Below are 8,591 nucleotides of genomic sequence, written 5' to 3'. Positions count from 1 at the left end.
TTTAACAAACAGTGTAGGAATGTAGAATATACATCAGGCTAATACTGAGATTAAATGAATTACATACATTACATTAAGTATCATGATAAGTGAGGAAAACTACTTAATGTTGTTGTGAGGAGACTGTTAACATAATTTTCATGCTGGCTGTCACAATGCACGGATGCATCACACCAACGAATTGGTTAATAATACTGAAACTTTGATGTTAAATAAAAGTAATGTAGAGAGAGCCCAAAAAGTATCAGGGCAATAGGAAAAACTCATTAAGCAGATGTAAAGAACAAACTAATACAAAGAGTTATAGAAGCTGAGATTCTGCCGAAGTGTAATCAAGTTAAGAAGTTTCGTCAACATGGGGCGAGTAGAGGGACGTATGCAGACAATTCAAGGACATCAGATACAGCCCAGTGGGCTAGGTGATGAAGTGCAAGGCAAGATTAGAGATAATGTAATTATGAAAACACACACACACTCACTCCACCCAGTAGTGGCCATGGCATGGGAACGTGAAATCTGTGAAACGCAATGATTATCAGCTAATTAGTATTTCCAATCAGAAAACAGGGTCAGGGAGTTCTCTTTGATCTGAGATTTCCAGGAAATGAGCTTGATAAGCAAGACCAGTTGTAATTGTTGTATGTATGTAGAAGCTTTTATTGCACAGTATAAAATATGCAACATTAAGAGTATAACTGGCAATCATGTGTGAATGCCCCTTGGCTGCTGCATAATCTTCCTTCACGAGATGTAACTAGGAGACTATGTGCAGAGAGAATTATTAACAATAACCAATACTACAAAAGTGAGCACAAATTCATTCATTTTGGTCTTCTGAATGCATTATCTGGAATAAATGAATCAAAGAAGCACAACTGAAGAATCATTACAGAAATATTTAAAGTAGGCAATACATATAGGATATCAAGCAACTGAAAAAATAAACTTTCAGTTTATTATATCAAACCCTGTGCTAGGTATTCCTAGAAAATGAATTTCCTTAAACTGAATTCTATGAAATGTATCTTTTTATGTATATGTAATTCACAAATCATAGTTACTGGATTGGTGTATTTAGTGACGGGAAGAAAGGTAAATTATAGCTTGTGGAAATGTAGAAATGGTCAAAGAAAGATAGCATAATTCTTCATCTAGAAGAATGCTAGGTATTGCTGCCTATGCAGTAGTTTTTGAGGTGTTCTGTTGTGGTGACAAAAAAAAATTAAGTAGCCTATTCCATTTTTGTACAAAGTGAGGGGAAAAAATTATTCTAGATGCCTCTGTAAGTCCTATAACTCCCCTATCTTATTCTCATTGTCCCTACACAAGATATATATAATGATGAACACAAAACTGTAACACAGTTTTCCTCGAACACCAGTTCTCTAAAGAACCAAAGGGTTTCACAGGAACAAATTCCCCATTTGTGTTCCCCATGCATTTCTGTTACACTTTCTTAGTAGTTAGATGGACTTTACACAATCCTAGCAGTATAACTCCAAATTCACACAATGTCTGCTGTCATGCATGTAAAATTTCTAGGTCTAAATCTTGACAAAAATTTAAATTGGACGGCACATGTAGACTGCTTGGCAAACAAACTAAACAGCCTAGCTTATGCAATGAATGTCCTACCTGGTTCCACCCTCATGGACACCAGGAAGATAGTTTACCACAGCTGCTTTGAGACTATAATTTGATACGAAATAATTTTCTGGGGAAACTCAATGAACAGCCCAAGATTACTTACTCTTCAAAAGAGAATCATAAGAAACATGTGTTTAGTCTAAAAAAGAACATCATGTTGCCCATTATTTAAAAAATTAAAAATGCTAACCATTCCTTCTCTGTACATCAACAGAATTTTTATTTTCATGTATAAAAGGCCAAACTCACTTGACAATTTTTATTTCAGTAACAATGACAGTACTCATCACAGAGACAGTTTCAAACTCCCCACTCATAATTTAAAACTTTATGCTCAGACACCATTGTACATGGGATTAAAAATTTACAATAAATTAAATAACACAAATCTGTTAAATATGGAGTTTGACCCACTAAAAAGATTGTTATTTAATACACTAGTGGAAATACGTTACTACTCAATTGAAGAATTCATGCAGAACAGTTTGGTATTTTGAAAAGAACAGAAACAATAAAACTTATGTATTTATGATAAATTGTTAATATATTGTATAAATTGGATTGCAAGCTGCAAAATGTCTGTAAGTGTTACTTATGTTCTTGTTAATTGTTCATGTCTAAAAATTCAGATATGCTATCTTAAATATGTTAATTATTATAACCTCATTTTTTAAAGTAATCTGACAGTACAAAAATCTTTGATTTGTAACTGTACATTATGAGATGAATAAACTACATTCTACATTCTACTTGAAAACAACTCTGAATTCTGGAGCCAGTACTGTACAACTGCCACAACCGTGTCTTGTATGCAGTTTCCTTTACATATTAACCGCATTTTCTCAGAGCCCCCTAACAAATCTAAGTCTTCCATTCACCTTTCCCATGTGTGATGTTAAATTTTCATGGGATTTCCACTATTGTTGTGATTGAGTTCTTTCTCTTTATGTCCCTTACATTGCCTTTATTCATGTGCAAAGAGAGTGGGTTTTCTTTACACTAAGTGGAATTTTCATGCAAATATTTCCACAAAGTAACCATTACTACTAGAGAGGCAGCAGGTATACTGAGAGGTTGCTGTGAGCAAATTTTTCCAAGTGAGTGGCCATTTGAAGATTGTAGCATGCTGCAGGGTCAGATGACAGGAACCACAGCTAGCTGCAACTTTTTCCTCATTTATAGCAGCACTAAAAGCTGAACAAGTAAAGATAAAAATAGAGAGTACTATCATCCAAAAAAGCAAAACAAGGTGATTAAGCACTGTGTAGGTTGAAGGATTAATTAATGAAAGGGGTGTGAAATTGTTATTAAAATTCTTATAATTTTGTAGGGTGTACTCATTCAACTGCTTTTTATCTGCTGCTGCCACAAGCACTGTGTTCCTTCATGTCCACTGTAACTTGGTTTTTACACCAAGAATGATCAATACTAACATTATGTTTCAGAACCTTTGTTCTATATCACATCATAATTATTACGTTACATTGATAAAACTCAAAACTACTGACATGCTTACAACACTGATGTACATCTTACTTAAGCAATTACATGCTTCTTGCACAAAATCTCATAAGACACTGACGTAAAATGCCAACATGGCTGCCCCTTTATATGTAATTCCAAACAATCCTTGGTATTGTTATAAAGGGTTTTTAATAAAATTACAATTAAAACTGTTGCCTCAAAATTAATGACACATGTCAACTGTTGCACTGGCTCTTATAGAGCAAATACATAAATGGATTTTCAAGCATTTAACATTTTAGGAGTGTGCAAATACTCAAAATATGAAATATTAACAATACTTTTAGTATTTTTATAAAATGCAAAAGACACATGGTTCGGAAAATGTTCCTACCAATTACAGGACCTATACACTTCAATACTGGACCTATACACTTCAATACAATTATAATTTAGTAACCAGTTTCATTGCAGTAATTCTACAAGCACAGATCCACATTTTGTTTACATGAGTGATTCTTGTTTATTTCAAATTGGATAGAAAAAAACATGTTTTAAATGGGTTTCCATGGACTGTTACGTCTCAGGGGGAGAAAGGTGTAGAAATGCCTTAGCACTTACAAAACAATATCTTCCAAATGCTTTATGCAAATGAAACATGGTGTCACCTGACAGCATTATCAAATGACCAAACCAGATTTTTATCCATTTAGTATGAATAAAAATTGGGAAAATGATCAATTAATTAATTATATAATTAGTGACTGCATCAGAAAACCATATTCAACACAACAGCATGGGGTAAGTTCTAAGAAAAAGTGTGTTTGGATACAGGGTGATTCAAAATGAATGGGACAAAAGAAAGTATTCCTGTGACTACAGTAATGTCTTTACTTCAGGAGTACACATTAGACTGGATGATTAACTCTCACAGTTTAGGTCGACAACAGTGAAACAATGGAAAGTTGCCATTGTTCATCACTGACATTAGTGTTCCGAATGGTGGCATCCAGGATAGAAAAGATGTATTGTGTCATACAATATGCAAAAACATCATCAATAATCATTATTTGCACACATTTTTGGAACAATTTTGCTACAGTGGCATCTCACCATCACAACATTATTAGACGGGCAAAGCAATTTGATGAGTGTGACTACATATGCAAGAAGAAAACCACAGTATAGGCAACTGTCACACCATCCAGTAAACCAAAACCGTGACAATTAGGCATTGACTTTAAAGTACAGATGGAGATGGATGGTTTCACAAACAGAATTGTGTTCTCTGACAAAACCACTCTCACCTAAATGGGAAAGCGAACAAGCACAACTTGAGAATATGGAGTACATAAAACCAGCATGCCTCTCTGGAACATGAACAGGATTATCCAAACCTTAATGTTGTTTGTACCATAACTAACCACAGAGTCTTTGGTCCTTTGTTCTTCACAGAATCTACCATTACAGGCATAACATATCTCAATAAGCTTTCTCTCTGGTTGTTGCCTCAGTTGACAGAAGAGAGACTCAGCTTCATTTTGCAGCAGGGCAGAGTTCTGCCACAATGGTATAACCTTGTACATAGGCACCTCAATGAATGTCTTCCATAGTGCTGGATTAGTTTTGCTGGGTCAAATGATGAGCCATTTTGTTGAAGCCCCCAGGTCACCTGACCTTACACCAATGGATTTTTTTCTTTTGGAAATATGTGAAGCAGATGATTTATGTACCCTCATTTCCACAGGACTTACAGTAACTAATGCACCGAATCATTGGTGCAGTTAACTCCACTGATTGGGCTATGTTAGAATGGGTTTGGCAGGAAAGGCACTACTGGACAGAAATCTCCTGTGTTACAAATGGAGCCCAAATCAAAATCTGTGAACGTCCACAGGAACTGTGAGGTTTAACCTTTCAATCCAGATGTGTTATTTGAAATAAAATCATTAATGTACTCTAAGGAACTTTTTCCCCTATTAATTTTGACTCACCTATGTATGTGCATCACAAAGATGTTGCGACGGTGCAGCTCTCTGTAACACATTGGTATCACCTTGTGGAATGACTTCACAAGTATAGACTTAATTTCCATGCATGTGTTACACCTCTTTGGTGCCTATCAATGTCTCAGGCGCCTTGTGTATCTTTAGCCGCATATGCTGTGGTTCGATCGTCAGGTGTAAAAGGACAGAGCAAGTGCTGGAACGTTAGTCACTTCGGCTCACTCTGAAGATGGCTGGGCGGTATTCAGATGAAATATTAGAAGAAGCTGAATTAATGTGGCTGCATGCCCGAAATTTTATAGAACACCTATACATGATTTGTTTCCATATAATTCCCATTTTAACTGATAAATCATACTTGCGGTTGTGATATGTTTCCCGTAATTAAAAGCCTGTGTGTGACAGGTGAGATTCAAAAACTGAATCCTTCACCAGCAGTCCTAATGAAACTGTTTTATTTTTAGATGAGAGAGGAATCAGCAATTAAACATGAGTTGTCAGATGAATATTGATTAGCAATAATGAAACTAAAAGTACTTTTGCAGTTTTCCAAAGGCAGATTGAAGGCTATGCAGCCATATTGGTCAGAGCAATTCAAGTTGTAGAGACTGCCAGACAACCACTCTGTATTTCTCTCCCTCTGTTCAAAATGGGACATCAAAACAGTGTTCATGTGCAATGCCAAGTGCATGATACTTTTTATACAGTACTGTGTTGGTGTGTATATATATATATACATTCAATTTAATTTATAATTTTAGAGGTAAAGCCTTCATTTTTAGGCTATAAAACCAATATTAATCTGGGAAAAGATCTCCATTATGTCTGCAGCAGTGTAACTGGTGCAGTTAGTCTTGCACACCTGAGGAGAAATAACCTGTGCAGAGACAACGGAATTTTGGTTATTTACAACCTGCAAGTTTTTGAGCAACATCAAGGTTACAACTTAAAAATTATTGCAAGTGCTCTCAGAGCTGACAAGTGTTGTTCCAACATGGGTAATTTCTGTGGACATAGTTGTTGTTGTTGTTTTTTTTTTTTTTTTTTTTTTTTTTTTTTTTTTTTTTTTGCAATGGGTTTTGTAGGCATTGAATTAGAACCATTGCATTCTAGGTTGAACTTGTACTTATTTTGCAATGTACTGTGGGATAATGAAGGGCTTTCTAGGTTTCATTGTGTTCATTGTGTTCATTGCCCCATCACCAAGTTGATGTGGATGACAAATGCTATTCTGGGAAGAGGAGAAAAATTTTAAGCAGTGCTCAAACTCACAATTCACAAGAATCCCATTCTCAACATAGAGTGTTGTTCCTCTCAGAGAGCTGTGACAGAACAAAAAAATGTGATTGGCAAAATAGTACAGTTCTGGGAAGGTCATGTTCCATCTCGGCAGTCACCTACCTCTGAGAAGAAATATGGGACAAGTACGTGAGATTGTGAAGCGGTCTGCAAAAGTGAAGTGTGATGGCAGAGACAGGCCCCCACAACTTTCCTGCCGGCAGCAGCCCACCTACAAGACAATGCAGCTCATGAGGCTGCCGCACCAGTTGTGGCTGTAAGCATAGTTGCCAAAGGCAGGTAACACACTGTCGTCTCAGCCGCCACTAACCACAATGGGAGCAAAATGATATGTCACCATTCTGGCTAGCCTATCATTTGTCAGTACCAGGCAATGAGAATTATAACAAGAACAAGGGAGTCAGTCCTCACCTCCCCACTCTTGCCATCTAATTGAAATGAGAATTAGAAATGTTCTTGAGAAACTGACCAAAAAAAAAAAGGAGTTAGTTAAACAAAAGTATACTCGTATACCATCTGAATGTAGCACAGGGCCTGTAGTAAATAAACAAACAATCCTGGAGAGAGCCACTTGTAGCAGCGCTGAAATGTTGCTCTGTAAAAGAACTTGACGACACATCCTTAAATCTTTTATGAAAGATGACTTGGAACCCTACACTTCCACATGTGTAACATTCGCTCATATAAGACAGTGTGATTATAATTAAAGTCCCAGTTTCAAAACTCTGAAGAAGAAGAAGAAGAAGAAGAAGAAGAAGAAGGAAAAAAGTGGAATATTATTGCAGCAGGGCGAAATGTTATGGATAGGGATAAAAAACAAAGTAGCTTCTATTTTTGGCAAAATTCACGTCTTTTGTGTTTGATTCAGTTATTACACTCCTGGAAATGGAAAAAAGAACACATTGACACCGGTGTGTCAGACCCACCATACTTGCTCCTGACACTGCGAGAGGGCTGTACAAGCAATGATCACACGCACGGCACAGCGGACACACCAGGAACCGCGGTGTTGGCCGTCAAATGGCGCTAGCTGCGCAACATTTGTGCACCGCCGCCGTCAGTGTCAGCCAGTTTGCCGTGGCATACGGAGCTCCATCGCAGTCTTTAACACTGGTAGCATGCCGCGACAGCGTGGACGTGAACCGTATGTGCAGTTGACGGACTTTGAGCGAGGGCGTATAGTGGGCATGCGGGAGGCCGGGTGGACGTACCGCCAAATTACTCAACACGTGGGGCGTGAGGTCTCCACAGTACATCGATGTTGTCGCCAGTGGTCGGCGGAAGGTGCACATGCCCGTCGAGCTGGGACCGGACCGCAGCGACGCACGGATGCACGCCAAGACCGTAGGATCCTACGCAGTGCCGTAGGGGACCGCACCGCCACTTCCCAGCAAATTAGGGACACTGTTGCTCCTGGGGTATCAGCGAGGACCATTCGCAACCGTCTCCATGAAGCTGGGCTACGGTCCCGCACACCGTTAGGCCGTCTTCCGCTCACGCCCCAACATCGTGCAGCCCGCCTCCAGTGGTGTCGCGACAGGCGTGAATGGAGGGACGAATGGAGACGTGTCATCTTCAGCGATGAGAGTCGCTTCTGCCTTGGTGCCAATGATGGTTGTATGCGTGTTTGGTGCCGTGCAGGTGAGCGCCACAATCAGGACTGCATACGACCGAGGCACACAGGGCCAACACCCGGCATCATGGTGTGGGGAGCGATCTCCTACACTGGCCGTACACCACTGGTGATCGTCGAGGGGACACTGAATAGTGCACGGTACATCCAAACCGTCATCGAACCCATCGTTCTACCATTCCTAGACCGGCAAGGGAACTTGCTGTTCCAACAGGACAATGCACGTCCGCATGTATCCCGTGCCACCCAACGTGCTCTAGAAGGTGTAAGTCAACTACCCTGGCCAGCAAGATCTCCGGATCTGTCCCCCATTGAGCATGTTTGGGACTGGATGAAGCGTCGTCTCACGCGGTCTGCACGTCCAGCACGAACGCTGGTCCAACTGAGGCGCCAGGTGGAAATGGCATGGCAAGCCGTTCCACAGGACTACATCCAGCATCTCTACGATCGTCTCCATGGGAGAATAGCAGCCTGCATTGCTGCGAAAGGTGGATATACACTGTACTAGTGCCGACATTGTGCATGCTCTGTTGCCTGTGTCT

Source organism: Schistocerca americana, chromosome 3 (genome assembly GCF_021461395.2).
Source record: "Schistocerca americana isolate TAMUIC-IGC-003095 chromosome 3, iqSchAmer2.1, whole genome shotgun sequence".
Classification (NCBI taxonomy): Eukaryota; Metazoa; Arthropoda; class Insecta; order Orthoptera; family Acrididae; genus Schistocerca; species Schistocerca americana.
The sequence above is the reverse complement of the archived record's forward strand: the minus strand, read 5'-3'. Positions refer to the sequence as shown.